Source organism: Lissotriton vulgaris, chromosome 1_1 (genome assembly GCF_964263255.1).
Source record: "Lissotriton vulgaris chromosome 1_1, aLisVul1.2, whole genome shotgun sequence".
Taxonomy (NCBI): Eukaryota; Metazoa; Chordata; class Amphibia; order Caudata; family Salamandridae; genus Lissotriton; species Lissotriton vulgaris.
The window spans coordinates 1532124450-1532148466 of record NC_141685.1 but is presented as its reverse complement, the minus strand read 5'-3'; the positions used below and the strand labels follow the sequence as shown (position 1 = coordinate 1532148466).

The 24017-nt window shown below is 46.6% G+C and overlaps 1 protein-coding gene across 2 annotated transcripts in view; it reads left to right on the top strand.

Annotated features, from left to right (window-relative positions):
* The window catches only part of LRRIQ1 (leucine rich repeats and IQ motif containing 1), a 1278742-nt gene that overhangs the window by 602091 nt on the left and 652634 nt on the right, over positions 1–24017 (top strand). The gene's annotated exons all lie outside the window — the stretch shown is intronic.

Sequence of the window (24017 nt, the reverse complement as noted above, 5' to 3'; positions counted from 1 at the left end):
TATCCAATGGCCAAACATTTTTGGTAGGTACATTAAGGAAATATAAATAGCCTGCAATATTATAGCATAAAACATATTAAAGGACACTCCTGAAAAGTCAATAGAGAACTGGAACTGAGACCTTGTGAATCCAAAATTATAATTTTATTAGGAACTGAAAAACCATGGGGGCACAATCTTGATGCAGAACTACATGTTCATTTGTAGGGACTCCTTGACCCTTTGTACTTATGAATTGGTGAATCTATGACACTATAGAAGTTGTGAAATAGTGAACCCATGAGAATTTAACTGACATAATATCTATGTCTCTGTGGATTATTCTGGGATTTATGTGCTGCTACAAATTGGCAATGGCACTTTATTGTTATAACTAGATATCATTGTTTGGTGCTTTTAGGAGATGACTGACCTTTGCAATTTATACATACCACAGCAGCACTTTGTACAGTGAAAAAGAATTGATTGGTGACATCATGGGGGATGTGTTTAGCCATGCATGTACAATTGATTCATTAAGCAGATATGACTATTAAGACACGAGTGTCTGATTATGACAACAGGCAGCCATATGATCAATTGGACCTCAGTGTATTACTGTTCTATTTTAATATATGTGGGGTGTCATATATCTACATATGTGCACTTATTCTGCTCTAACTGATTGCATATAGACAATGCTTCCTATTTAATATATGTTTATTTTAGAATTGTTTTATTTCATTGTACTGAAGCATTTTAGCCTATATTTATTCCCATTATTGGGTTTGATTTTTATTTTGCTTATTTATATCTTTTGAAAGAAGTTTGCATTTTGGAGGAAATAAATCAACATCAAGAAAATAATATGCAAATACAGTGAATTAGAGATTGACATTAATTTATTGATAATTTTTGACTGTGTGCACTTTAAATTTTTTAATTGAATTGAATTCAATAATGTGGTGCATCAAACATAATAGAAAATTTGAATGATGTATATACTCCATATAAAAGAGTATTTTACCATCATGGGTGCCACATTGAGCTCTTGAAATATGCTCAGCACAGACTAGTTGCTGTGTTGACAGGAAGTGCGAAATGGGAAGGACATGCAATTTTTCATGGGAAAATTGAACAGTGATACAGAAAAAATGAATGAATGGAATGAAACCAAATTTTACAGAAAGCTAGACCTTTACTCTAAAAGCATGCTTGTTATGATTTGGTGTAAATCCTTTCAACAGTTTTTGAGAAATTAAGTGCTCTTTTCCCCTCGGCCAACTCGCTCCTGTGGGATCGAAAACTCCTACACGTCCCACATGAGTTCTCTTTCTGATTGGCTGGACACAATAATAACTATAACTGGTAATTTTTTTTATCTTTTTGAAGTTTACAATGTTATTAAGCTGAAACGTTCGCCTAACTATAACTAACTTTACTTTAAACTTTCTTTTTCAGTGGATATACGTACATATGGTAGTAGTTATAGTTAGGGTGACCTGAGACCGGGATTTTTTAGATTTTTGTCCCGTAGAAACTTTGCACCCATTTGACGAATGTCCGTGAAACTTTGTAGACCTGGTGCCCCTGTTTCATTCTTGGATTCCTAAAAGTTTTGCTATGACAAGGGGTGTAAAGAAACAGGGGGATCCCAAAATGGGCGTAAATTCCAGGGCATTTTACAAAGACTTTTGTATTTCGCTTAGCACAAAAACCGTCAGTCGAATTTTTACCAAATTTGGAAGGATTATATATTATGGTGTGCAGATGATTCTGTGCGGGTACTACATGTAAGTAGGATAAGTATTTCACAAGTTTTAAGTGTTTTTAATGTAGGTATATCTGTGGCCACAGTAGTACCGCAGAACATACCAGGTATATAGCGATGACAAGTCATTAGCAGATTGGCTAATGACTGTCTTTACAAAAAGATAAAGGCAGCCATCTGAGTTTTGAATTCCGAGTTTCCTGGGTTCTGTATTACGCTATTTAATGTAGGTTTATATATTACCTACTGGCAGTCGCCATTAGGTAGTTCTAGTTAGAACCTAGTTTCCATAGGAAAAGCATTTTTTGATTCGCTAATAACTTTGGCGTCGTTTGACAAATCTCGGCGAAATTCTTCCAAAACAAAGGTCTATCCAGGTCAGCTTTTATCCTGAACTGAAAGTTTGGGGTGATTCGTGAAGCGGGGGCTGAGAAAAAAGGAGGGCTCCAAAAAGAGTTTTCTCCATCTTAATTCCCTTAGGAAACTTTAACCAAGACTACAGCCCGAATTGCTGAACTGATTTACACCAAATTTGGCAAAAAGGAAGAGCTTGGTTCAGAACACTACCTTTTTTTTTTTTAAATGGTGTAAATCCGTTCAGTCGCTGCTGAAAAATTAAAAAAATAATAGTCAAAAAATCAATTTCCTTTCGGAAACTTTAGCCAAGGCTACAGCCCGAACTGTTGATCGGAATTACACCAAAATTGGCAAAAAGGTAGTTCTTGGTTCAGAAAGTGACCTTCTGGAAAGTGGTGCAAATCCGTTCAGTAGTTGCTGAGAAAAAAAATATATATATATTGATATCTAGGGGCGCGGTCGGTTCGCTGGGCGTGGAGCTCTTGATTGACCTGGAGACCGTCACCGCCCAGGACTGGGTCCTGCAATGTCCCGGGGTGTCCAGCCCCGGGAGATTGCTGTTTGCTATTACAGGACGGGAACATGGCTTCCACCCTATGATAGCAAACCCTGGTTTGCTTCGTTGAAGCGAGAGAAGAAAACCTCCTCTCACTTCAATAAAAGAAAGGAAAATTGCTTTTGGGCAAGCGAAGCTGCATGTTAGCAGCTCCCACTGCCCAAAAGGAATGCCGGCTGCCGCAAGAGGCGGGGAGCTGGCAGGACCGTGGGGGCACTGGGGCTCCTCCCACGGTCCAGAACAGAGAGGCCAGACCCTGAGGGATTGGGTCCCCTGGGCCAGAAGTGGCCTAGGAGGGGTCACGCGGCCTCCCTCCCTTTTGACAAAAATATGTAGATGTGGGCATGCCTCGGGGGATGGGGTCCCGAGGCGAATGTAAATAAATGAAAGTGATCCCTCTTTATTTTTTTCAAAAAAGTTTGGTGTCGCTACCCCCCTAGTGTGAGCGGCAAGGGTGCGCGGCTCTCAGCGCAGCCCCCTGGTGTGAATACGAAGGGTGCGCAGCTCTCAGCACGGCCCCCCTAGTGTGAACGTGCTGGGTGAGCGGCTCTCAGTGTGGCACTCGAGTACTTCTCAGATCTTTAAAAAACCGAGGGGCATATTCTCAAGGACACATTGTCGAGTTAACTGCACTTTATTGCAGCCAAAATGATGATAAATGTAATGTACCATTCACAAGCTGGTGCAAACAGCCCATATCACCAGTTTACCAGCGATAGCAGCCTCAAAAAGCATTGTCACAGATGACCCCGCCAAATATTGCAAACTAGATGCAGAGTAGGCGTTCCCATGCAAAAAGCACCGAATGCACCACTTCGCAACTTTATCAACAACCAGCTAGATCGGCGAACACAATACAAAACAGGCGATAAGGTGCGTTAGCAGCAAGAAGTTTACACCGGCTCTGACCTGGTGTAAAGTCGAAATACAACCTGCAATATGAAAGAGAGCCCAGCCCACAGCCACACCTGAACGGCAGCAGATGCCATGGAGCCAACGATCATGCAACTCGGACACCCATCAGGGCCCGACACACCCCGCCACCAACCCTGTGTCCGCCATACCCCCTTTCCTCCCTCCTACAAACAAATGTGACAACAACCTTCCGAAATCTGGAACGTAACAAATCGGCTTATGTTGCACAATTATGATAAAAAAGATGCATGTGAGGTTGGACAAATAAGAATCACAGTCATCTATGGATTTACATATGAAACATTGTATTTAAACAAACAAACAACAAATAAAAGTAGGTACGCCATGGTGTGTCATCCCTCGACGATTTGTGAATCACAGCCTGCAAGACAAAAAGCAAAATAAGTTTGTGCGTAATGCGCCCATCAAAGGAGAGAGAAAAAAAGGAAAGGGAGAGAGAGAGAGAGAGAGAGAGAGAGAAAGAGTCAGAGAAAGAGGGAAAGAGTGAGAAAGAGAGGAAGAAAGGAAGAGGAACAGTGTGAGAGAGAGGAAGAGAGAGAGAAAGAGTGAGAGCGAGAGGAAGAGAGAGAGAAAGAGTGAGAGAGAGAGGAAGAGAGAGAGAAAGAGTGAATGAGAGGAAGAGAAAGAGTGAGGGAGAGAGGAAGGAAGAGATGGAGAGTGAGTGTTGACACTGCAGACAAAACCCTCACACATCACATTTGCGCTACTGGTGTGTCTCCAACTACATGCCGGGGCATACTGCAGCCCTCAAGCTCACTCATCTGAAACATAGTATAGAATCAGTAATGGCAGAGTACATTCAACTGCACTCGCCCAAATCACTGTCCCACCCCTGCGCACCCATGCTGCTGCACACCAACCACTCCCACCGCCCAGAGGTGACTGCCCGCCGCTGAGCAAACAAGCCTCTCTGCTCACCTTACGCCACCGATGTGTGTCCAAGAGGGCCTACCACGTGCCGAAGCAAACTCCTCAGCCGTGGCGAACACGCGGTCCAGTTCATATCCCGTCTTGATTGCCAGGATGGTGTATCGAGGCCACACATCATCGCAGGATGCACACCCGCTCAGCACTGGTGGCACTAACTTAGTGGAACTCAAGTCATCGCCACGTGGTGGGAGGCCCGTGTTGGGCAAAGCGCCTCGGCTACCACCAACTCTGTGTACTTCAAGTCATGGGAGGGAATGGAAATGGCTTTGAGCACGTGCGTCCAGCCCTTTTTATTGGCAGGGTCACATGTACTGTGACGCCTGGGTTGCATGGGTGTGGTGTGGGTGTAAACCAGCTGTGAGGGAGTGGCTGTGGCATGCTGACAACTAGACCTGTGATCAGCAGATCACTACAGGGAAGACCTGGGACATGTAGCGTTGTCCTTCCTCCCTGTAAGCGTAAGCGGAGTAGGCTGGCCTGGCGTATGCCAGTTCTGCATTAGGCTGTGAACAATGACGCTATGGGCGTTGTTCTGTCCTCGGCTGTATGAGGAATCAACTGACGCGGGTGTCTCTGTTGTAGTGTTGCCGCCAGGTGGGTCGCAAGCGCCAATGTGTCACCCTGTGACCCAAAATGGAAGGTAGGGGGAGTCACTGACCCTGCATTCATCCATACTTCCACACATGAAAGATCGTGGACATGAGATATCTGTGTGGATATGAATGTTTATTGCACATTCAGTGGAGTGTTGCAGCTGTAGCAATACAGGGCAATGCAAATCCCAAATTTCTGTTTTTGGTACATGGAGGGCAGCCAATTAGAGCCAAGCTCGTGCTCAGCTGTTAGGCTCCGCCAACATATGTACTTATCCAATCACTCTGCCAATCCCCAAGCACTTATACATTCACTATACACTCTCCTTGCAGTACTCTAGTAATCCAGTCTCTACCTATATACTTGTACAATGACCGAGACATAATTACATAATCAAAGTTTTCCCTACTGCCAGAGGTAACATGGTTGCGTGCACTGTCCACAGCACAATGTAATGTGGCAGGGCCCAGGGGCAGCATCATGCATACATAATGAACACACGGACACAGTTAGATAGATAGTGGAACTAGGTACGGTCACTTGCACTCGGCCCCTTTTTATTACCAGGGTCACATGTCCAGTGACGTCTGTCCTGGGTGCGTCTGGGATGAGTGTAAGCCAGCCCTCAGGGATTGCTTAGGTCTGGCAACAAATTCAACAGTAATTATCGGAGAACATACAGAGATTCAAATCATGAAGGGTCTATGACTTGTGCTGCACAAAGGTAGGGGCACCAGATGTGAGATAATACTCACAAGATTCTATCGTAAAGGGTCCATGACTTGTGGTGCACTGGGGTAGGGACAGCAGATCTGAAATCATACATAAAAGATTCTATCATAAAGGGTCCATGAGTTGTGGTGCACTGAGGTAGGGGCATCAGGAGCATTCAGTGTGTGCACAGCCAGCGATGATGCGTGGTCCGGAAGAGTCGCACTGTTAGCGAGGTCTGTTGCCTACTGGACAGCGTCATATGCAATCGCAACGCAATCTAAATTGTGAGCCCTGTTGTCCGCAGTGTAGATCAACGGCAGTAGGCAGCACAGACATCAAGGAATGTTTTTTTGTCACTTCCGGTTGACAAAATCCGCGGACATAGAGTACAATTCTCTCTGCAATTAATAAATCAAGACTGGATTTGAATGGTGAGCCCTGCTGATCACAGTGTAGGCGTATGGAACAAAAGATGAAATATGTATGGGATATATTGTCGAAATATGTAGGTTTCAGGGAAATTCTAGTTAGTTGTCTACTGGACTCTGAAATTAATTAATCAATACTGAATTTGAATTGTGAGCCCTGCTGACCACAGTGTAGGCCAGAGGCAGCGGTCAGCAAAGTGGCGTTGACTTGAGCTGCACAGAGTTAGTGGCACCTGAAGCACTCAGCGTGTCCACAGCCAGCAATGATGCGTGGTCCTGGAGGGCTGCACTGGTAGCAATGTCTTTTGTCTAATAAATTCTGCCTTAATAAGGCTGCGTGGCGATGATTTGTGGTGCATTTAGTTAGTGGCACCTGAAGCAACCAGCGTGTGTGCAGCCTGCGATGATGCGTGGTCCATGCTGGCCGCACTGGTAGCAATGACTTTTGTCTAATAAATTCTGCCTTTATAAGGGTACGTGGTGATGACTTGTGGTGCACTGAGTTAGTGGTACCTGAAGCAACCAGTGTGTGCACAGCCAGCGATGATTTTTGGTCGTGCTGGCTGCACTGTAGCAATGTCTGTTGCCTACTGGACTGCATCATCTGCAATCGTGACTCGATCTGAATTGTGAGCTCTGTTGTCCACAGTGTACATCGAAGGCAGTAGTCTGCACAGACATAACTCTGCGCAGCTGTGTCGCTGAGTTTGCAGGGCGCCTGTGTTGAGGAGGCTGTCGGTGATGGCCTTGTGGCAGGGTGAGGGCTGCCGCCCTGGCGGATGCGTTGGCCTTTCCAGAAGTGAACCACACCTAGAGCCCTGGCCTATTTATTCACACTCCTCCACTGGAGTGGCATACGTTGGACTAGCCCACTCCGCTTCCGCTTACAGTGGGACGACACAGCTACATGACGGAGATCTTCCCCACTGCCTGAGGGAACAAGGTTGCGTCCACTGTCCACAACACTACAAGCACCAGCAGTATATGTACACATGGAGAGGTTTGTGCTCTGCATAGTGAGGTCTGTCCAGCACATCACCGCTACACTTGGCATTGCGAGCATTGTTATTGATGGATGACATGTGTCCATCACACATACTTGGTTGCCACATCTCCCAGAATTCAGCTATTGTATGGCTGAGGGGCCATGCAGTTTTGGGAAGGTCTGCTGTCCTATTCTGCGCTGCTTCGGTGGTAGTAGTGGGCTGTGATTCAGGGGGAAGGTCCTAGGGGTGATGGCAGTGGTTGTTGTGGCCTTCTTGGGTGTCGGAGCTGCATGATCAGTAGCTCTATGACATGTGCTGGTCTTCAGATGTGGCTCTGGGCTGGGTTCCCTTTCATACTGTAGATAGTCACCCTGCTTTACACAAGTAAAAGGCAGATGTTAAATTCTCACTGCTAAAGCGGCTTTTCGCCTGTTTTTGAATCGCTTCGCAGATTTGGCTGGTCGTTGAAAATATCAGGAAGTGGTGTTTTCATGTTATTTTTGCATCGGAACGCTTACTCTGCATATCATTAGTGTTAGTTGTCGCTCTCATTTGTGGGGATACTGTTTTGCGGCAGCTATTGATGGAAAACTGGCTATAGCAGCAGTTTTCACCAGGTTGAGAATAGGATGATAATTTAAAACCACCGAAAAAAACCATACGTTTAATGAACATTACAATTATAAATTAGCATTTAAAAAACCTTTGAAATTCACTGAAAAAACCATAGGTTTCAGGCACATTATAGTTTGAAATTAGCATTTAAAAAACCTTAGAAATTCACAGAAAAAAACATAGGTTTCAGGGATGTTATGGTTAGTTGGGCATTCTTCTTGTGCAAAACCATAGAAATTCCCCTGTTATAGTTATAATTAACTGTATGTAGCACTCTAACCCACAAGTCAGCGGAACGCTGACTGTACATGAATGCAGCTTTGTAAGAAAAAAGACATGCCTGATTTCTGTCTTTGATAAACACAGCCATGAACCAATCACATCACAAGTTCTAAGCACCATGTACTGTGGTGTACTGTGAACATTGCATGGTATACCATAGCACAATATATAACTACACTTCATATAATGTACAAGTTTACATTACTTACACTATTTATATATACAGCCAGAAAATTAACATTTAGACAATAAAATTCATATTTTTCAGATATAACATTCACATGTTTTCACATAATTTTACGGTACCTTTCATTTCAATTACATACTCCACTTTATGCCACTCCAGTGTATTATTTGACTTTATTCCACTGCACTGTATGCTATTTACAGTATGCCACTCCCCTTTATGATACTCTAGTATATGCCATTAAATTCTATGCTAATCCACTCCACTTTACTCTACTCTTCTGGACCCAACTCAACTGTGCACCACTCCAGTATACACCACTATACACTATGGTATTATACTGTTCACCATTTTATTCTATTACTCTTTCATGTATGGCAGTTTACTGGTCAACCCTACACTGCTTGCAACTGTAGGCTATTCCACTGTAAGCTAATCCACTGTGCGCTATTCAACTATATGCTATTCCACTACGCCCCACTTTATGGTACACTACTGGATTGTATGCTACACACTCTACAGCACCCAATTCTACTAAAATGCACTATACACCACTGCAGTGTACGACAATGTACTGTATCCTTTTTCACTATACAAAACTACATTCTGTACTACTCCACTAAACAACACTTCAGTGTACGTCAATAGACTCTACGCTTTTTTAATTAACCCCATTGAATTGTACAACACTCTACTGTTCGCTACTCCACTGTAATCCACTCCAAAGTACATCTCAACACATCACACTAGTAAACTCTACATTAATACAGTAAACACCACTTAATTGTAAGCTACTCGACTGCATGGCACTACAGTTTAGGCTACTCCAGTATATGCCATTGCTCTGTAACCTATTGCACTGTGCATCACTGTAGTGTATGCTATTCCACTCTGCACCACTTTACTGTACAGCACTCCAATATATCCACTCCTCTTTACGCAATAGTACTTACCACACTACAATGTATGATTCTTGACTTTACATAAGTCCTCTTTACATCACTCAACTGTACACCACTCCACTGTATGGCACTGCACTGTACCCCACACCAGTGTATGCTATTCCAATTTACTCCACTCCACTGTACCACAGTCCACTGTAAGCCATTTGACTGTATGCTATTTTAGTATATGATATTCCAGTATACGTCCCTAAACCATACAACACTCCACTCTGTAGCACTCCACTGTACGTAACTACAGTCTACGCTTATAAACTCAACAATATTTACAGGACATAACTCCTCTTTACCACTCTATGCTATCCTATTGTATACCTCAGCTCCGTAGGCCACTACACTCTATGCCACTGCAATATATGTCACTCTATTGTATCCAACTTCAGTTTATTCCACTCCTCTGTATGCGATTCCACTCCACTCTATGCCACTCCGCTGTATACATTCAAGTGTACGCTACTCCAGTATACCTAATTCCACTACATTATACCAAAATATACTGTACCGCTGTACACTTTACAACACTATCCTCCACCATATTCTACTCCACTCCACTTAATAATACTCTACACCGCTAAACTGTACCAATATTACACATTTGTTACTAACATTACAAAAACCATTGAAATTCACAAATAACAAACATTAAAGATGAGTTATAGTTAGGAAAACTTTTTTTTATGTTTTATATACAAACCCAACTTAAACTGCACAAACATTAGAAATTATACAATTATAGTTTCATCTTTAATGTATCATTTTAGCACCACTTATAAAGTTAAATAATTCACAATTATAACTCACATTTACATATATGTGCCACCTTAAGATTCAGATAACTCACCCACCTCCATACACAGACTTCTATCCTCAATCGTCTCACTGTATTAACTAGAAATCGCCACTGCACCGTGCAGTGTGTTCAGGCAAATCATGTCATTTGAGATGTCATAAGTGTTATTATTAATGCAGTGTTTTCACATGCTCCAACTTCCGTCATATGCAAGGGTATATATAATACATGGAGAAGGGGTGAGTAGTAGTAAGTTTCCCTGTGGCTGTCACTTCAAATGGCCACTGCAGCAATCAAATCATCTGGGAAAAGAAGAGCCCCATAAACCCTTACGAGGGGTATTTTTAATTTACATATTAGGCTTTTGATGGCCCAGAGAGGGCAGGAGCAACACATATCTGTTCTTAAATGTTTTTGGGGCTTTCAGGAGTACAGCAGTTTCCACAGATTCCACTCTAATGTGTTTTTTCAAAGTCACCCTTACTCTCCTAGGGATTTAAATGTGTGAGCCCAGGGGAGTTCACACAGCTTAACACACTCCTAGAGCTTGAACGTTTGCTCAGTGGCTTTGAGGTTATGGGGATCTTATTAAGTCCAGATGCTGCCCTTGCAGTCTGTTGAAAATAAAAGAATGACTTATGGTCACCTTTTATTTAAAAAAAAAAGTGGTAATCATGCTTAATAAAGGTTATTTGAACGTTTTATTGATTATCAGTTTACAAGATCTAATTAATACCACTGTAAGGTGGTAACGTCCATAGCAGTTTTAATGGTGTTGCAGTTGGTGTGTTATGGTATATTTCTGCTTCTATGAATCTGGTGACACCCTAACAAAGCCAGTAGGCTTGCCTACTATAACTACACTCCTTTATATTGTGTCTTGTTTACTTTGGGAGATATGATCTTGGGATTCAGGTCTCCTTCAGCGTGTGCACTGTTAGGAGAGTGTCACTTTAGATATTTCCACCTGCCTATTTCAAATATTTGTAAATTAATGCATAGTATTAAGTAATGCATGCCTAATAAAGTATGTTTCCTTTTTATAAGTTAAAAACACTGTCTGGACAATAATTTGCTCGTCGGTAGGCGTCGTCCGCGACTACGCGTCTGTCGTCGGCGTCATTAGCGCCGGAATGACGTCGTCGGAGTACTTAGACGCCGCCCTCGCGCGCTGACATCAGTTCTTCTTTTTTCCGCGCCAGCTAGCGCAGATCCGGAGAAGCTCTACTCCTTAGTCACTTTTTGACTAAACTTTTTTGATCCTTTGATCTGTTTTTTCTCGAGTTGTTTGACTCCTACGGTGCCAGTAGGGATGCCCGGGTTCAAACCCTGATCTAAGTGCAGCCGACTGATGTCGGTTACCGACCCCCATCGCCAGTGCCTCCAGTGTCTAGGCCTTGACAACGACGACCGAACCTGCTCTGACTGCCGGGCCCTGACGTCTAAGGCTAGGCGGGAGCGGTCCCGCAAGCGACTTGAGCTCCGGCAGTCGGCCCGCGCCTTTCGAGGCCCCGGTCTCACAGGAGGTTGAGGGACCGGTCGCGGGGTCGGAGTCCTCGTAGCTCCGAGAGTCAGCATCGGTCGTCGAGATCACGATCCTCAGGTAAGAGGCATGAGAGGTCGGAAAGGCGTCATCGCTCTTCCGACCCACCCCGACGCTCGCGTGACGCGGCCGGGGGTTCGGTTGACACCACCCACGCGGCTCCGATGGAGTCGCGGGCTCCACATCCTACCCCACACCTTCCGGTCCCTGGGCATGATGCAGCGCCTGGAGGTCGAGCGGTACCTCATGACAATGAGGTCCTCCCTCTTCCGCCGGGTTTCGCGGCGCCTTCGGGCCCAGCAGTCCCGGCTGGGGGGTCTTGCGGGTCGGGTGCTTCGGCTCCGACGCCGCCGGGCGCTTCGGCCCCGACGCCGCTGGCGACTTCGGTCCCGGCGCCGCAGGCCCCTACTGGATCCGCTTCCGGATCCGGGTCATTGCCGGCCGACCTCGCAACCTCGCTGACGCCGGCCCCTAGGGTGTCACCCCCGGCGACGCCGTCCCCAGTCCTTCCCTCGATTCGGTTCCGGCGCCGCTCTCGGCGTCGTTTGGAAATTTTTATTTCTACGAACTGGCCCCATCCTTTGAACCTGAATATCAGGTGATGGGTGACGAAGGGGAATGGGAGGGGTCTATGGACCCTCTGGCACAGGAGTGCCAGTCTCAACAGGACTGGACATGTGAGCTTAGGGATGCCAGTGGACTTGACACAGGGGAGCTGCTTACAGTGTAGTGTTGACGCTGGTGGCCAAGGCCTTGAGCCTGGAGCTCCCCGTCGCGGCCGTGAGGACTAACCTCCTCACTGAGGTCCTTAAACCGCAGTCAAGCTAAGCTGAGCCTCTGCTGCCGTTTAATGAGGCCAGTTGTGATGTTCTTTTGGACACCTGGACCAGGCCTTCTACAGCTCCGCCTGTGGATAGGCACGTGGCCAGACGCTACCCTTGCTTCTTGTCCACCCACCCCACCCCCGAGAGCCTGGTTATCCAGGCCTCTACTTCCCAGACCGCATTCCTGATGGCTCCGCCCGATCTGGAATCCAAGAGGTATGAACAGTTCGGTAAGAAGGTGTTCTTGTCCCTGAGTTTGGGACTGCGGTCAGTCAATACCGCATGCCTCTTGGGCCGCTACACCCACACTCTGTGGGACACAGTCGCTGACGTGCTGCCACAATGCCCAGAGGAGGTCCGGGCTAAACTTGCCCAAGCCCTTGCGGAGGGTCGAGATGCGGCACGCTACTCCATCCGGTGTGGGCTGGATACCACGGACTCACTGGGCAGAGCGATGGCAACGACAGTGGCTGTTCGACGCCACGCCTGGTTGAGGAGCGCCAACTTTTCGGCTGATGTCCAGGCCACACTTCTGGACATGTCGTTTGATGGCCGTCGCCTCTTTGGCGACAAGGCAGACCATGCGCTTGAGCGTTTTAAGGACTCCAGGGCTACCGCCAAGTCCTTGGGCCTCTCGGCCCCACGCCAGCAAATGGGTGCCTATCGCTCCTTTCGTGGCCAAGGAAGGGGCGCTCCCACACGTGCAGCCAGCCACGCGCCACAGACTAATGCACAGCGCGGTGGCGGCCGAGTAAACCGCTGTGGTGGCGATCGGGGACAACGGCGCGGCCAGTCCACACCTTCCCCTGCAGCATCCGCCTCAAAACCCTCCTAGTCCGCACTTTCAGGCCCATGTGATGCCAGTGGGGGGCAGGGTTCGCCATCACCACTTCCACTGGTGCACAGTCACGTCGGACGTGTGGGTGCTGCAAATCGTCCAGAGGGGCTACTCCCTCCCCTTCGAGACGACCCCTCCAGCCATGCCACCGCAATTCCACCGCGTGTCGGGGAATCATTTGCAACTTCTGCAAGAGGAAGTTACAGCCCTCTTGGCCAAGGGGGTCATCGATCGCGTTTCTGGGCCGGAAGTAGGGTGTGGTTGTTGCTCCCACTACTTTCTGGTACCTAGGAAGGGCAAAGGGGGCCTACGCCCTATCTTGGACTTACGGAACGTCAACGGCTTCCTCCGGAAGGAGAAGTTCAAAATGCTGACATTGGCTCAGGACTTAGCTGCCCTGGACCCGGGAGACTGGATGGCAGCGTTGGACTTGCAGGACGCCTATTTCCACATCGCCGTCCTGCCGGCCCACCGGCGCTACCTGCGGTTGACGATAGGCCTCGAGCACTTTCAGTTTACCGTGCTCCCCTTCGGCCTTACCAGCACCCCACGGGTGTTCACGAAAGTGATGGTGGTGGTCGCAGCTCATCTGCGCAGGTTAGGGGTTTCAGTCTTCCCCTACCTCAACAACTGGTTGTTGAAGGCGGGCTTGCCCCAGACAGTCATCAGCTACCTCCAGACAACGGCAGACCTCCTGCACCAGTTGGGGTTTTCCATCAATGTGCCGAAGTCACACCTCCCTCTCACCCTCTCAGAAGCTCCTCTTCATCGGAGCGGTCCTCGACTCGGCGCGGTTTCGGGTTTATCCTCCCGAACACCGGGTCCGGGATATTCAGGCTCTCATTCCACTCTTTCGGCCTTTATCCCGGGTCTTGGTCAGGTTGACGCTGCAGCTTCTGGGGCTGATGGCCTCCTGCATTCTTCTGGTGCATCATGCCAGGTGGCGGATGCGGGCTCTGCAGTTGGACCTGAAGTTTCAGTGGGCAACCTGTCCGACCATGTCATGATCTCAGAGGGCACTGCGAGACAGCTGCAGTGGTGACTCACGGACTGCGATTGGGTCAGCGGCAGATCCCTCTCCCTTCCCCAACCGGAGCATGTAGTTGTGACAGACGCGTCCCTGCAGGGCTGGGGAAGCCACATGGGGGAGGGGGAGATCAGAGGCCTCTGGTCTCCGGCGAAGTCCCAGCTACATATCAACCTTCTGGAGCTGCGGCCAATTCGTCTAGCACTGAAGGCATTCCTCCCCTCTGTCCGGGGGAGTGTAGTGCAGGTGTTCATGGACAACACCACCGCCATGTGGTACTGCAACAAACAGGGTGGGGCGGGGTGGGGTCGTGGACCCTCTGCCAGGAGGCTCTGCGCCTCTGGCAGTGGCTGGAACATCAGGGCGTGACTCTGGTGGTTCAACACCTGGCAGGTTCTCTGAACACCAGGGCGGACAAACTCAGCCGGCTGTGCATGATGGATCACGAATGGCGTCTGAACTCGGATGTGGCGCAAGGCCTCTTTCTGCAGTGGGGAGAGCCTTGGTTAGATCTATTCGCCCCAGAAGAGAACGCGCAATGTCATCAGTTCTGCGCGTTGGAATTTCCAAGGCGGCACTTGCTCGGAGACGCTTTTCGTCGCAAGTGGAATTGCGGTCTGTTGTACGCCTTTCCGCCTATACCACTTCTGCCCAGAGTGCTGAAGAAGATCAAGCGCGACCTGGCCCAAGTTATCCTTGTGGCTCCGGACTGGGTGCGAAGGTACTGGTATCCCGAGCTACTCAGTATGTCAGTCGATCCCCCGGTTCGTCTGCCTCTTCAGGAGGACCTTCTGTCGCAGCAGCAGGGGACGGTCGTCCACCCGAACCGGTCCAGTCTCCACCTCCATGCTTGGAAATTGAGCGGCGACAGTTGAGGCCATTTAACTTGCCTCCTGAAGTCTGTAATGTCATTCTGGCAGCCAGGCGTCCCTCCACAAAGTCGGTATATGCCTGCAGGTGGAACAGATTTGTGGCATGGTGCACAGCAAAGGCAGTGGATCCTCTCAATGCCCCTCTTTCTGAGGTTCTTCTCTTCCTTCTTTCTCTTGCCCAGCAGGGCTCAGCTCTGGGCACTATCAAGGGCTACCTTTCTGCCCTTTCAGCCTTCTTAAGGCTACCTGATCAGCCTTCATTGTTCAAGTCCCCCATTTTTTTTTTTTAAATCTTTTTTATTAATAAGAAAGGAAAAGGACATAACAAACAGAAAGTCTTCCAGTACAAAGATGAGAGTGATCATAACGTCTGAATACAATACAGAAAAAGAACTAAAAGAAAATCAAATCACATAGTGCTTGCAAATGTCGTCTGCATACAGAATTACATAATGAGTATTACATAATAAGGAAACATATACACGTAATCACTCCAATGTGCAGTTACACTACAACTCAACCTACCATCTATAAGGTCCGGCATCAAGCTACGCATTATTCAGAGTAAATCGTATCAATAATTACATCATGGTGGGTCCTTTTTCTAGTCAAAATGGAAGGAGGACATGTCAAGGGACTTCCAGAGTTTCTTGTTGGAAGGGCACCATGTGGCAGATTGCAAGGCCGAATTGTCAGCCCCCCTCAAGAATGAAAGACATTCCTGCCAAATCTTAAAATTCACCTCTGATGTCTTTTTCCATTTGCACAAGATCACCTTACAGGCAAGTGTTAACATCAAGTTTAAGATCTGGCGATCATGTGTATTTGACAAATTTGGATCAAGAACTCCCAATATAATTTATACAAATTCCTTGGCAGGCTTCAGTCTGAACGTATGGTGAATGCAGTCGAAGATTTTCCCCCAGTAGGTATGCAAAGAAGGGCAGTGGAAGAGCATATGGGCGAGGTCGCCGGTACCTAACTGGCAATTCCAACACGTGGGTGTATCCCTCAGGTGACATTTAAAAAGTCTGTCCGGAGTCCAAAATGCTCTATTCAATAGCATATATTTTGTCTGAAAAAGGATGGGAGATACCTTATTAGACAGAGCAGTACTGTGTATCACATCCCAGTCAAACTCTATCCCAGTATTGTTGGATTCAGCTTCCCATCTGGACTCTACAAGTCTATGTGCCTTCTTCGGTAATGGGAGTAGCATCTTATATACTTTAGAGACGAAGTGTCCTGCGGATAAGAGGCGTGGTATATGGGTCACCAGCCAAGGAACGTGCGGAGTGAACCCCCGGGCTGATATAATGGTCTTCAGTCTCAAGAACTCGTAGAAGTCCATTGGCGTGAGGTCATATGTTACCTGAAGCTCGAGAACGGGAGCGGAATTGTGCCATCATAGAGGTCCCCCACTAAGTTAATGCCTTTCCTGGACCACAAGTCCCAGTAAAGGATTTTACCACCGTGCTTAAAATAGGGGTTTCTCCATAAGGCCATAGGAGTGGATTTTTTAACTACCAGGTTAGTTTTATGTGTCTGGTCGAGTCTCAACAGGGCCCGTCTGGTATTTAACAGTATTTATTTAGAGTGAGGGAGGTGGGACAGGTCCATGGTAAGCAGGGCCGGTAGAGGTGCGTGACCAATGAGTGATTTTTTAATTTGTAACCACAGAGGAACATAAGCTGGAGAGTTTGCCAGCCACTGTGCTCCCTGTTTGCAGAGGAATGTTGTTTGGTAGTCCCTGAACGAGGGAAGACCAGGCCTCCCTTGTCCTTTGCTAGTTGCTAGTTTGCTAGTTGCTGCTTTTTCAGTGATATCCTGGCTTTCTTGCCCCCGCCACAGGAACCCGCCAAACAGCATATCTACTTTATTGATAAAGTCATCAGAGAACGTCATGGGAAGCATGCTGGCCAAGTAATTCACCAGGGCAGTAGACATAATTTTAAGGGTTTCCGCCCTGCCCCACCAAGAGATGAACTTCGGTGACCATCCATCTAACAGAGTGGAAATCTTTTTCAAGGTTATATCTTCATTCATTTTCAGAGTGGAAATCAGATCTTTATCAAAGTCGAGACCCAAGTATTTAAAGCAGTGAGGTTGCCAAGATAGGCCAGAGTCCCCAAGAATAGCTCTACTGCCTATATTATTTAAAGTTTTACCTCCGTTTTATCTGTGTTCAACTTGTACCCTGAGACGCGGGAATACTCGTCAATGGTGGCCATGAGTGCAGGTATGGCTTCTCCAGCTCTTTCAGACATAATCAGTACATCATCTGCATACGCAGTGAGTTTTACAGTACAGCCCTCAAAAGGAACACCAGCAATCGCATCATTGTTTCTTATGTGACATAGGAATGGCTCTATAGCTAGTAGAAATAAAGAAGGTGATAGGGGGCACCCTTGTCTTGTTCCCTGGTGTAGATTGAAAGAGGAGGAGAAGGAGCCACCCGCCCTTACCTTTGCAGAGGGGCAGAAGTAAAGGGAGATCACTAGCTTCGTAAATGTTTCACCCAGATTAAACTTATGTAGGACCGCTTTCAGGAAGGACCAATCGACTTTGTTGAAAGCCTTTTCGGCATTCAATGTTATTGCCGCAGTGGGTGGGTCTAGTAATTTTGCCTTTTCCAAGACGTGCGCTAGTGTCCTGGTGTTGTCGCTGGACAATCTGTTCTTCAGGAATCCAGCTTGAGAGGGATGGATCAATTGGGGAAGCACTTTCTGGAGGCGAGCCGAGAGGACCATTGCCAAGATCTTGCAGTCAAGATTAATAAGGGAGATGGGCCTATAATTTTTCGGGACAGAGAGGTCTTTCTCGTCTTTTGGAAGTACTGCAATTATAGCCTCAGACAGGGTGCCCTTGACTTCACCTGACTCATTTATGTCTCGGAATAGGTTCAGTAGAGGTTCCACTAATAAGGATGAGAAGGATTTATAAAATCTAGCTGTAAACCCATCAGGGCCTGGGGCTTTCCCGATCTCTATTTCAGTCGCCGTGATTGGGGCATTAAGGTTTAGCTGGTCATCAGTGGAGAGTCTTGGTAGGTCGCATTCATTTAAATAATCCTGTATCTTATCTTCTTCCACCGATTTATTTTTGGCATATAGGGTCTCGTAGAAGTCCTTAAATACCACCGCTATCTTATCCGGTTCTGAGTGAGCAACCCCTGAAACATCTTTGATGACATTAATAGTATTCCTCTGTACCTTGAATTTTAAATAGGAGGCCAGGCTCTTACCCGCTTTGTTTGAGTCACATAGTTTGAACCTCTAGCCAAACCCCCGCCCTCTCAGTCACTATCTTGTTGTATTCATACTTTTTGTTTGCCAGTGTGTTCAGTGTCATGCCTCCCCTATCTCGCTGGTGTTTACCCTCCTGGGCTAATATTTCACTTTCCGGTTTTGGTCTTTATTCATTGCTGATCAAATTTTAATGCAAACCCCCCTGATGGTACTCTTGAGGGCCTCCCACCTTACTAGGTCAGTAGTGTCGCCCCTCCTGTTGTGTTGTAAGTAAGAGCATATAGCGGACTCAATAGCAGATCTATGCTGCTCTTTGTCCAATATTTCATAGTTCAAACGCCACGACGTTTGGCGAGACGAGGACTTCACGTTAGTGATGGATAAGGAAATGCATGAATGGTCGGACATAACCCTCGGCTGTATGGATGTGTCATCTATCCTTGCCACCCCATTCTGTGTTATAAGAATGTAAAAGATTCGAGAGTAAGAGTCATGTGGTGCGGTGTAAAATGTATAGTCCCTGTCCGTGGAGTTTTGTAATCTCCATGCGTCAACCAAATTAAAGCGTTTACATAGATTGAGCATAGTCCTGTGTGATTTATTCGGTCGAAAGGGGCAGCGTGAGTCCCTGTCTAGGGTAGCATCCATGGGGAGATTAAAATCCCCGGCTAGTATATGTACGGCCGAGTCAGGAATGGACTCAATTTGTCTACTCAGACCTTCCCAGAATTTAAGGTCAGAGGTGTTAGGAGCATAGATATTTGTGATGTAGAATTCCGTGTTGTCTCTACTTAGTTTGGCTGTGACCCACCTGCCTTTATCCCTTTATCATCTACCTCTGATAAGAGAAGTTCGACCTTTGATTTTTTCGCTATTAACAACAAGACACCATTCTTTTTCCCCTTCGCTTCTGACCCCACGATCTCGGTGTAAAATGTATTCCTTAACCCCTTCACTGCTGATGAAGAGCTCAGCTCGTCATCAGCCACGGTGGTCGTGTGCGGATGACGAGCTGAGCTCGTCATGTAACGCAGCTTTTAGAAAAAAGCCGCACAGCGGAAAAATAACCGCCACAGTGATGCGGTTAAATGCTAAAACTGTTTGCCATCTATTTTAGTCTCCTGTAACAAGACAATATCACCCCGTTGTCTGCGCACATAGTCTAGTATCTTTTGTCTCTTTACAGGTTGGTTAAGGCCTTTTACATTCAGGGACAGTATTTTCAGGTTGTCTATAGAGGCCACACCCAGTGGTGTATTAAATTTGTCTTGTGTCATTAGACATGTCTAAGAATCTTGCCAAGTGCCGTGTCAGACCAACCTAGATGGAAGGTAACATCAGTAATTTGTCGAGTCGATGTGTAACTGTTCGATAGGATCTGTACAAGCACATAGAACACAAAAGGAAATGAAAGAAAACATAGTACAAATAACACACCTACCCCCCCAAACCCCTCACCCCCCCCCCACCCACCCCTCCCCACCAGTGAACAGTAGACATGGTGACTGGAGAGAAATAGCAACCAATCCTCCCCGTGGATCTCAACTTTAGTGAAAAATTGGAACTATTCCAGCAAAGTAACACACTATTGCCAAGTATAACAGTAAATGAACACTGAGAAAAATACTGAGATTAGAAAACTAGACCCCCTGCCTATCTAGGTAAGTGTATCCCACATCGTAGTGAGGAAATAGAAATTTTACATGGCCAATGTGTCCCCTGCTTGTACCCCAACGTTTAGTGTATATGCATGTCACCCATGCATTTTCCCTCTGTGGCCTGAATAATGAGGCCTCTGCATTTGCGTCCCACATTAGGATGCCAGTTACCAAGTCTTTCATAAAAGAAACGTTAATTCTGCACTGAGGCCCATGTGGCCCATGTGTTTGCATTGTGCACGTTTAATATATCGAGATGAACCCATTTTGTGGCTCAGCCTGAGCCAGGACCCGAATTAAGGTTTCATGCCTCCAGACACTCTGAGGGCTGCAGCTACGTATCCCTGACCTTTGCATACTTTTGTCTAAGCCGAGAGGGGCCCAGCCCGGGGTGCCAAGACAGTATTTTGCACACAGTTATCTGCTTGCTCTACAGAATCACATTCCTGCCTGGTGAAGAAGGTAAACAGAACCCGTCTGAAGAGATAGGGCCTAGCCTTTCTGTCTCCGTTTAAGTGACTTGCAGAGCTCACATCCATAGAAAACTCAAAGCCCTCACGCAAATGAACGAAGAAATATATGCCCACACCGGCTCTTGGTGAAGAGCGACCTTTGCTTCAGATAATACATCCCCGGACATAAGATATCAGATAATACCAGACGTGCTGGTCGTCCTGACACTGAAGGCCTCCCTACTAGACCGAAAGTCAGTTTCCCCCCAGTTACACGTCAGTTACACGTCAATTACACGTCATGACCAAGTCCCGCACACAAGTAGGGTGAAGTTCAAGCTGGCCATGCAACCCCCCTCTATGCACCCACCCACCTATGACTCACCTATGACTCCTCAAGTGTACGCCCTCATTCACGCCCACATGCTCTTATCTCTCTCTTTCTCTTGCTCTGCCTGGAGCGCTCCTCCCTATGTACGAGATTGAATGTATAAATATTGTACTCTGTGAATAAAGTTCAGAAGACCCTTCCTGAACCTTAGTGGTGATGGAACCGATTCTCCCCTAACTCGAGTTATTGAAATAAAGCCCTTTTGAATCGGACACCACGGACTCTGCCTCTCATTTAATGACCCTTTGTTTAAGTATAGAAATTATGACAGGGTAATACTTTATTTACCACATAAGTCTGGCGCCCGAACTGGGACCAATCCCCTTGCCCCGGAGATGTAGGTCCAGCCCTTACTCCCTTCTACAGCCGTGACAGACTTCAAAGTGCACGCCAGCGGGACTTCCTGCTTACTCCCTCAGGCCCACGGAGGAGACGGACTGCGACCAGGCATCCACACGAGGCGGTGAGGATCGCGGATCATCCCAACCAGAGCCCAACCCGTGAGAGAGCAAGGTCCGAGGTTTCCAGAGGTCCACCTGTTCCGCGGCGCATGGGCAGTATCAAGTTTCCGAGGCCTTCAAGTTCTGCTTCCCGGTGAGTACCGCTATTGGGAACGCATAAAGTTCAAGACGGGTTCATTTATATGAACTCGGTAAAGACGTGTCCGTTCACACGAACACGGTAAAGACGGGTTCACGGTAAACGTGGACACGGTAAAGACGTGTCTCTTTAAGAGACCGGTATGGTTGTGCTGTATTCCAGTGCATAAAGTTAACTGTTTTCAAGTACATGTTTAACTCCATGTATCAGGTTAATCTGTATCTGTTTTAATGTTTTAGTGTTGTAGTGTGAATGATTGTTTCAGTCAGAGTATTTTTGTGTTTATTGTGTTTTTCATTAAGTTGGTTTCAACATGCCACTGTTTTCGAAATTACGTCAGATAGGGACCAGAAAAGGCATACTAGAAGAGCCAGTTAACATCCCGCCTAGAGACACACCTGGTCATTACATGTATAATAAGCACGGACTAGATGTCTTATTGTATTTAGAACTATGGGTAGATTACACGAAGGATTTAGAGGAGAAGTACAGATGGCCTATCTCGGGAACGTGGGATTCTGAATGTATTATGAGAGTAGAGGAAGCGCTATGGAAAAAGAAAGCAAGACCCTCTCAGAAAGATGCCATTGAGTTATGGCGCAAAGAGTCACATAGGAGATCAGAGAAAGAATTCCACCAAGCAGAGAGAAGTAAACGAGCAGCGGAAAAAGCCAAAGAAAAAGAACTGCGGAAGGAGGGGGAACGGGTCAAGGCAGAACAGGCTGATAGAGAAAGAAATGCCGTAGTTACTGGTATTTATCCCGTCCTCTCAGAAGAACTAGCTAAAGCAACCCCCTCAGAAACACCCCGTAGGTCGCGAACGCCACCACCTGTACCCTATAGAGTACGTAGAATAAAGCCAACAGCATCTGAGGCGTTTATTTCCTCCTATCTAGAGGAGCCCGCACCGGACTACGTAAACGCAGATTTCCCTCCACCCCCACCAGCAGATCAGCTCGAACAGCTCCAGCAGACCGTGAAAGACGACGTAGGGCCAGGGGCCGTAGGGGGGAGGGGGGCCGACTGTAGATGTAACAATCCCTCACTGTATATACGATCCAGAACCAGGAAAGGGCTCAATGCTCGTGATTTCACTAAGACTAAGACAGGCCGTCGATTATTTGGACAAACTACCAGATATGAAAGACCACCTAGATAAAATGTATTGTTTCATTAGAACGGGACAGGGACCCGAGAGTATAGCAGAGGCCATAAAAAGCAGAAAGGTAGGGGTTAAGAACCACATCCTCCGTTTTATTATTAACTGCCTGATCAGGGAACAAGACGAAGGAGACGGGGATGTAAAGCCTGGTCTGATAGAATGGAGTGATAACATAGATGCCGGTCGGCATGATAAACAGGGACAGACAGACAGTATGATAAAGAAAATACGAAAGGAAATATTAGCAACACACAAAGTAGAGTCTGACGAGAAGGGTGAGTCATCAACGGAAGAGTCTGACGAGGCGAAGGACAAGATAAATTATGTAGGCAAGGCACGACAGTTTGACAGGCCCAAGTGCCTCGACTACCGTAAACAGGGGCCTGCTATAAAAGAAAGATATTCCCTTGAAAATCTATTCCAGGCTACTGAAAAAGCACTGAAACGACGGATAGAGAGCGAGCGATCTCACACACCACACGAAATGGAATTGGCCCTGTCAGCCACCCAGTGGGTGTCCAATTCTAATATATATAGCAATGATATAGTGGCTCAAACTTTCTTGAGCCTTCCGCCGAACGAACAGCGTTTGGCCGGTATTTACATGGTCCAACATTTAATAACGTTGTATGAGCATCAATATTCTGATCCCGGTCAATTGTATGAATTACTGGACGACATACTTCTAGACAGATGGACAGGCCTGGGTACTGACTTAATTAATGTGATCCTGGATCAACGACATAAGTACTTAAATTCTCTGACGACATGCATGCTTCCCACCCCACACCAAGACAGAAAGCACCTATACATAGACAGACAGAACCCCCTATGAGAGGTACATCCCGTCAAAAATGCAAACAATGTGCTTCAACGGGTGTATGTTTACACCCCCTTAACGAAATTAGAAATACTAGAAATGAAAAAGATGCTGCCCTACCATGATAAAGACCCGGGTGGGTTTCACCGAGAATTAAAAGACATTCGCCGCATCGGAGATTATACGTACGCTGACATTCTGAAACTATTGAAAGTACTATTGCCTGCAGGTATTTATGAAAAGCTTAAGGAAAAAGACTGGGAGGTGGGAGAGAAAAAGTTAAGTTGGGCAGAATTGGAAACAGAGGATATAGATAGAGGCCCGGGGATTGGTCTTGGAGACAAAGCTAGAGAACTACCTGAACTCCTAATACAGGTTTTGCCGAGACTATTGACTACTAAAAAGGAAGACTGGGATGCTATTTCAGCCTGTAAACAGAAACCAGACGAGGACACAAGTGACTTCTATTCTAGATTTGAGAAATGCTTTGCTATT